General features: G+C 40.8%; 1 protein-coding gene across 2 annotated transcripts in view; it reads right to left on the bottom strand.

Annotated features, from left to right (window-relative positions):
- LOC145361839 (ciliary neurotrophic factor receptor subunit alpha-like) overlaps positions 1 to 7,970 on the bottom strand; it is a 123,647-nt gene that overhangs the window by 13,633 nt on the left and 102,044 nt on the right. Inside the window, exon 12 of one of the 2 annotated variants that reach the window (XM_080217979.1) lies at positions 3,139 to 4,365. The exons of the other annotated variant lie outside the window; for it this stretch is intronic. The gene's annotated coding sequence lies outside the window, so the exon portion shown is untranslated. Of the gene's footprint in view, positions 1 to 3,138; positions 4,366 to 7,970 lie in introns of those variants that run through there. 2 annotated transcript variants of the gene reach the window in all.

The following is a 7,970-nucleotide window of genomic DNA, read 5'->3' as shown; positions in this document are numbered from 1 at the left end:
ACACAAAGAAACCCAGATAAGCTGAATGGGTGGATGGGCTCTAGATCGGATGAATTGCTTTGTTCTGAATAATATCAAGCTTTTTTTTTATTCGTTCATGGGACATGGGCGTCAAGCTGTTTGAGAATTGCTGAAAACAGTGATCCAATGGAAAGCATGCTGCCAGATTCCTGATTTGTGCCTTGTAGTGTGGATACCGGAAGTGAACCATTCATCACAGGATAAGCAGTTTCTGAACACCTCTAGTAGCCATGGACATTAGCTGGTTGTCCTGGTTCAGTTTCTGGTTAGTGCTGATCCCAGGGTGCTGAAGACAGAATCAGAGTAAGAGCAACAAATGTGGTGTGAAATTGTGCACTCCTTTTAATTGGAGGTGGCACAAGTTCATGATGTACATTGCCATACTCTTTATTTAAAGAATTGTGAAACTACTGAACGTTCCGCAAGCATCAGAGAGGAATCCCTCTGTGACTCTTTCTAAAATAATTTTGTGGGATGTGAGTGCCGCTGACTAGGTCAGCATCTATTGCCCTTGAGAAGTTGGTGGTAAACTGCCTTCTTGAAATGCTGCATTCTGCGTGCTGTAGGTATACATACAGTGGTGTTAGGGAGTTCCAGGATTTTAACCCAGTGACAGTGAAGAAACGGTGATGTAGTTCCAAGTCAGCATAGTGTGTGGATTGGAAGGGAACTTAGAAGGTGGCTGTGTCCTCATGCATTTGCTGCCTGTGTTTATGGGTTTGGAAGGTGTCCATGGTGCATTGGTGAGTTGCTGCACTGTATCTTAGTGCACATTGCAGCCACAATGCATCTGTGATGCAGGGAATGAATGTTGAAGGTATTGGATGGGGTGTTTAATCAAGTGAGCTGCTTTGTCCTGGATGGTGTTGAGTTTCTTGTATTGGAGCTGCCCTTATCTGGGCAAGCAGAGAGTATTTCATTACATTCTTGATTTGTACCTTGTAGATTGTGGATCGGCTCTGAGAGTCATGTAGTGAGTTACTGTCCACAGAATTCCCGGCCTCTGACCAGTATTTATGTGATTGGTGAAGTTCAGTTTCTGGTCAATGGTAAATCCTATGATATTGATTTGTTTTTGTTGAAGATGACCATTGCCTGACGCGTGTAGCTCAAATGTTCCTTGCCACTGAAATGTCCTTATGATGGAGGGAAGGTCATTGATGAAGCAGCTAATGCTATGTTAGTCAGGGTTGCTACCTGCAGCAAGAACTCCTACAGCACTGTCCTGGACTCCAATGTCCATGTCTGTCTTTGTGTCAGAAATGATTCCAGCAACTGACAAGATGCTGCACATGTCTTAATGGGTGGTAAAAACCTTAAGACTGCACATAATTCCTCTATACAAAGCCCTGCTTCCCTTGCCACTTCATTTTTGATTCAGCTATTTCCATAATAAATCCAAATGGCAGCAGTTTGCAAACTGGATTGCAACCACAATTGGAGTCACTAACAACAAATAGGGTCAGGAAAAGTAGAATATGACAATGAAGTGCAAGTTGTGACATAAAAATATACATTCCGAGATTAATTTCAGCCATCAATCACTTTTCAGCATGATGTCTGTTACTGACAGACCGCATCTGTGATATTGATGCATTGATTTTTGGGGATTGCAGTTTTTTCTGGTTACGTGTGCATTCAAATGAAGAAAAGTCCTGTAATATAAGAACATAAGAAATAGGAGCAGGAATAGGCCATCTAGCCCCTCGAGCCTGCCCTACCATTCAATAAGATCATGGCTGATCTGAAGTGGATCAGTTCCACTTTCCCGCTTGCTCCCCATAACCCTTAATTCCCTTATCGATCAGAAATCTATCTACCCATGACTTAAACATATTCAACGAGGTAGCCTCCATCACTTCAATGGGCAGAGATTCTCTCAAAGGGATTGAGAGAAGAAGTGCCTCCTCAACTCTGTTCTAAACTGAACCGCCCCACCCCCTTATTTTGAGGCTGTGCCCTCTAATTCTGGTTTCCTTTCTAAGTGGATAGAATCTCTCTACCTCTATCCTATCTAGCCCCTTCATTATCTTATATGTCTCTATAAGGTCACCCCTCAGCCTTCTAAACTCCTATGAGTCCAGGCCCAATCAACTCAATCTCTCCTTATAAGCTAACCCCCTCATCTCCGGTATCAACCCCCTCATCTCTGTACTCCCTCCAAGGCCAATATATCGTTTCACAAATAAGGGGACCAAAATTGCACACAGTACTCTAGTTGCAGCCTCACCAGTGCCTTGTACAGTTGCAGCAAGACCTCCCTGCTTTTATATTCTATCTCCCTCACGATAAAGGCCAACATTTCATTTACCTTCTTGATCACCTGCTGCACCTGTAGACTGAGTTTTTGTGATTTCATGCACAAGGACCCCCAGGTACCTCTGCACAGTAGCATGTTGTAATTTTTCACCATTTAAATAATATTCCATTTCTTCCAAAGTGGATAACCTCACGTTTGCCAACGTTATACTCCATCTGCCAGATCCTTGCCCACTCACTCAGCCTATCCAAATCCTTCTGCAGACTTCCCACATCTTTCACGCAAGTCGCTTTCCCACTCACCTTCGAGTCATCAGCAAACTTTGTTACCTTACACTCAGTCCCCTCCTCCAGATCATCTATGTATATAGTAAACAGTTGAGGCCCCAGCACCGATCCCTGCGGCACGCCACTAGTCACCAACTGCCAACCAGAAAAGCACCCATTTATTCCCACTCTCTGCTTCCTGTTAGATAGCTAATCCTCAATCCACGCTAACACTTTACCCCCAACTCCACTGGGGGTAAAATTGTGAGTGAATAAGTTGTAATTCATACACAAGTTATTCAATTTGTCATAGACTATGTGTTATGGTTCAGGGCAGAAAATCCAGTGTGTTTTATAAAGTCTGAATCATACATTTTTGCATCTTGAATTTAGCTAGGATAAGCATGAGATATTTCACTTCAGGTCTGATTCAGATGACCCACTAAGGAACTTTTATCAAACAAAGTTTATTTAAGAATATAGTTAACATGTATAGTAAGAAAATTAACAAGAACTTTTATCAATTACAAACAAGAACCAAAATAATCACTATAAAAATAACCCTTAATGAAAAGCTCTAATGTGTTCCAATTAAAACCAAAACTTAAAATCAACAAAAAACCCTTTTCACAGGTTTAACACAGCACAGATTAATGCTCACTTGATAGTGGGATCGAGGCCATTAGTTGAATTCTGCAGTCCAAAGCTCTTGAGACATAGAACAGTCCGAAGGCAAAACAGCTTTCCAAAGCACTAGACAGACTCTTTGTCCAGCCCCCAACAACAGATTTTCTATTACAGAAAAACTTCCAGCTAAACAGCAGAATTTCCCAAAACCAGGGGGAGAGAGAGAGAAAAGGCACTGCTTTCAATATGATATCCACTCCCTTCTAAACTAAAACTCAAAAACCTGCAGCTCAGAACTGAAAATGAAAGAAAACCTTGTAACCTGACCTCCTAACCCATTGAAGTAGCAATAAAAAGGTATCTAGTAGCCAAGCTGGCAACAATGACATCTCTGAAGCTATGAGCTGCAAAAATCATGTTTATGTAAAAAAAACTTAAAGGGACACTAATGTTGCATGTGCAAGAATTCAAAATGAGAGCATATTGTCAAAAAGGGAAACCATTAACCCTAAAGCCAGATGCAATTCCACTTTGCTTTGAAATGATTGAAAAGTGTGGATGTGAAGTCCAGGCTGAGACAGCGCCCTGCACTGGCAGTATCTGATCCTGCTTTTGCCCCGATTGTCTCTCATGGCCGCTTCACTGAATCTCAAAGCCCAGCACTGACCATGAATTGGCGACAACCATTCTGCTTCTGAGTTATGGCCTGTCTTAGCCCAAGTCCTTGACGCTACAAAACAACTAGACTCCGAAAGCAGCCACCTGTGCCTCTGATATTTCCTAACCAAGGTCCATGAACTGGAGTGACTCAGATGAAGTACTGGACTGGTGAGTACATAAAATAATATCTTTATGAGATATGTTAAAAATGTCGGTATTTATATGATGGTCTATATTAAGTGAACTTTACATACTGAATGTTAACTGCTTTTGCTGTTTGCAGGGGTAACATTAATTTTCAATTATTAAAAGGAGGTTGTATTGGAAAACAGTTTGGGAATAGCTGCTTATGCACACACTTATGATGGAAGCTGGCTGTACAAACTTTTTTTGTGAAACCATAATTGCATCCTCCTTCCAGTGGTGGTCATTTAGAATATTTGTTTTACATTCCTTCAGCCTTTGATGTAGAGAAACTGCTCCAATGAACTTTATTGCCACAAGATTTGTTTAACACCAAATTGAGACATTCTGTAAAAATAGGATAATTTTACCAAGGGGATTAATTTATTCTTTGTGCCTTGGTCCAATTATGCTCTGCTTTTAATCCCAGGAGATGGCAGGAGCTAAACAGCTCAAAATAGTTTCTACTGATTTGATTTTATTATTGTCACATATATTGAGATAAAGTGAGAAGCATTGTTTCTTGCATGCTCTCCAGTCAAAACATACCATCCATAGAGTGCATAGAAAAAGAAAGGAGAGAGTGCAGAATATAGTGTTACAGTTATAGCTAAGGTGTAGAGAAAGATCAGCTTACTATATGATAGGACCATTCAAAAGCATGCAGCAGGGAAGAAGCTGTTCTCGAGGCGGTTGGTACATATTCTTAGACTTTTGTACCTTTTGCCCAACTAAAGTAGACAGAAAAGAGTATGTCCAGGGTGCATGGAGTCCTTGATTATGCTGGCTGATTTTCTGAGGCAGCGGGAAATGTAGATGGAGTCAATGGATAGGAGGCTGGTTTGCGTGGTGGCTATGATCACAACCCTTTGTAGGTTCTTGCAGTCGTGGATGGAGCAGGAGCTATACCAAGCTGTGATACAGCCAGAAAGAATGCTTTCTATAAAAATTAGTGAGAGTCATAGTGACATGCCAAATCTTCTTAGCCTTCAAAGAAAGTAGAGGCTTTGGTGGGCTTTCTCACTGAGTAATTTCACTCAAATTCCCCTCTAAATCACCTCACAACTACACATGCAGTCCTACAAGAGACTGACTGGCATTGGTGCATATGTGAATTTATTTGTGTATGCCTCGTTCACCTTTTAAAAGGTACTATATTTTCTACATGAAATAACAGTTGGAAAAATTTCTGAAACACATTATCCAAGAAATACCAAGTTTAATTTGGTATTTGTTAAACTCATGTTTTTTTATATGAGAGAGTTTAGAGTTTATCGGCAAGTATTTATAGTGGTTCTGCTGGTTGAAAAGACAATTCCATCTTGAAATTGACTTCTAGAATCCTATAACTTGGACTGATACAATACTGAAGCTGAAGGATTGTCCCTGAAAATTAAAGTTTATTTATTAGTCACAAGTATGGCTTACATTAACACTGCAATTAAGTTACTATGAAATTCTCCTAGTTGCCATACTCCAGAGCCTGTTTGGGTCAATGCATCCAACCAACACATCTTTCAGACTGTGGAAGGAAAACAGAGCACCCGGAGGAAACGCATGCAGACACTAGGAGAACATGCAAACTTCACACAGACAGTGACCCAAGATGGGAATCGAACCCGGGTCCCTGGCGCTGTGAAACAACAGTGCTAACCATTGTGCCACTGTGCTGCCTTGAAACTGAAGAAGTGTAAACCCAAACAGTTATTTGGGTTTCCTCGACATGTTCAGCTGGATGTTCAGGAAGTCGCACGTTGCATTTCAGTTAATCAATTATCATAGCAGCATCACAGAATCCCTACAGTTCAGAAGAGGCCATTCAGCCCATCGTATCTGCACTGACTCTCTGAAAGAGTATCTTAACCAGGGCCTCTTTCCACTTTTCCCCCCCTCCCTCAATCCCACCCCTGTAACCCTACACATTTATCATAGCTAATTCATCTAACCTACACATTTTTGGATACTAAAGGGAATTTTAGCATGGCCAATCCATGCTAAACCTGAACATCTTTGGACTGTGGGAGGAAACCGGAACACCGGGAGGAAACCCACGCAGACGCAAGGAGAATGTGCAAACTCCACGCAGCCCTCCAAGGCCAGACTTGAACCCAAGTCCCTGGAGCTATGAGGTAGCAGTGCTAACCACTATGCTACCATGACGCCTTAAAATGCACAGAAATTATTTGCAATGGCAGGAGGATATAGTCAATTGGCAAAAAAAAACACAAGGGTGAGATTTGGCCAGTCTTTTTTGCACTGTGAGCTGTTAGAATCTGGAATGTACTGTCTGAAAGGGGGTGGATATATAATACTCTTATAAAGGAAAAGGCTTGCCGGGCTACAGCGAATGAACAATGGAATGGAACTACTTGGATGGCTCTTTGACAGACTCAGTGCAAGCAGGATGGGTGCAAAATGGTCTCCTACTATGCAGTACAATTCCATAACCCTAAAGGGACAATAGCTTTTTCTTTTTGATTAGATTTAGCCTTCTGATCCACTGTACTCTTGGAAATCATGCCAGTTCTTACTTCTGTGACTGCAAAAATTATAAATAAGTTGGAGCGTTTCACATTCTTCACACTATATTTATAGACTCATCTGATCCCAGCCAGCAAGCCTACAGGGTGTGAGGTTTCTGAAGCAGTCTATTGGAAAGCAAATAAAAAAGATGTATAGTGTCTGACTCAAGACGCATTTGTGCTTCACATACAACAGTGAATAGCACGTTTAAAAAACATCTCATGCACCATGAAATAAAGCATTTAGTTTCTCTTGCACTGGAAAGGTAGAAAATATTTTTTTTTAAACAAGTACTTATGTTCAACTACTAGTACAGTTCCAAATTAATTCAGTTACTCATCCTGTACTAGTTTGAAAATTATGTATGACTTTTCAAATTTATTTTGTGTATGTTGCCAAAAATATGCAGGTTCAATGGATCAGCCATGGTAAATGTGTGGGGTTACAGGGATATACCTGACGTGGGCCTAGTCAAGATGTTCTTTCGGAAAGTCAGTGCAGACTCAATGGGCTGAATGGCCGCCTTCTGCACCATATGATTTTTATGGTTCAATGGTTCTGTTATGTGGTGTATTTCAATAAATTCAATTTGGAAGCATAATCTATTCTGTTTTAGACTTGCATACATTGAAGAAAGGACTTTAAACTAAATTGTGGTGAACTTGTTAAAAAGGGGAAAAGCAGTAATGCAGGGTATGTGTGTTGATAACCAGCGTGTGACAGAACAGGACAGTACATGCAAACGTAACAGTGCACTAGTGAAAATGGTCAGAGTAGGAAAAAATGACTTTACACTCACAAAGAGAGAGGGTTCAAGTGAAAGATTTAGAAATTCAAAGATAAAAGCTGAGGCAATAGACAAGTATATTGATTATCAAAGTGTAAGAGGCTCCATTGGACAGAATGTGACAAGAAAGTTTACTGCTAATAATACATCAACGATCAAGATAACTGCAGCAAATGGTGATTTAAAAATGTTGTTGTTTATATGAATGCAAGGAGCATCCACCGCAGGATCGATGAACTAGTGGCGCAATTAGAAATAAATGGTTTCAATCTAATGGTTACAAGGTGACCAAGGTTGGGAAATAAGTGTTCCAGAGTGCACTACATTTCAGAAAGAAAAGCATACTGGAAATCAAAGGAGTGGCCCAATAACATATGTAAGGACATTAGTGAGAAAAGATCTTGTTTTAGAAAATTGGGAAGTGGAATCAGTATGGAAGGAGAATAGGAATGACAAAGATCAGAAAATGTTGGTGAGAATAGTTTATAGTCTCCCTAATATAGGCTATTTCCCCGGGTTGAAATGGTCGCTACGAGAGGACACAGATTTAAGGTGCGGGGAGGCAAGTACAGAAATGATGTTGGGGTAAGTTTTTCACTCAGAGGGTGGTGAGTGAATGGAATCGGCTGCCGTCAGTGGTGGT

The sequence above is a fragment of the Carcharhinus amblyrhynchos genome, chromosome 1 (assembly GCF_965287045.1).
Source record: "Carcharhinus amblyrhynchos chromosome 1, sCarAmb.v2.hapA, whole genome shotgun sequence".
NCBI lineage: Eukaryota > Metazoa > Chordata > Chondrichthyes > Carcharhiniformes > Carcharhinidae > Carcharhinus > Carcharhinus amblyrhynchos.
Note: the sequence above shows the minus strand (reverse complement) of the source record. Positions and strands in the feature narration are given on the sequence as shown.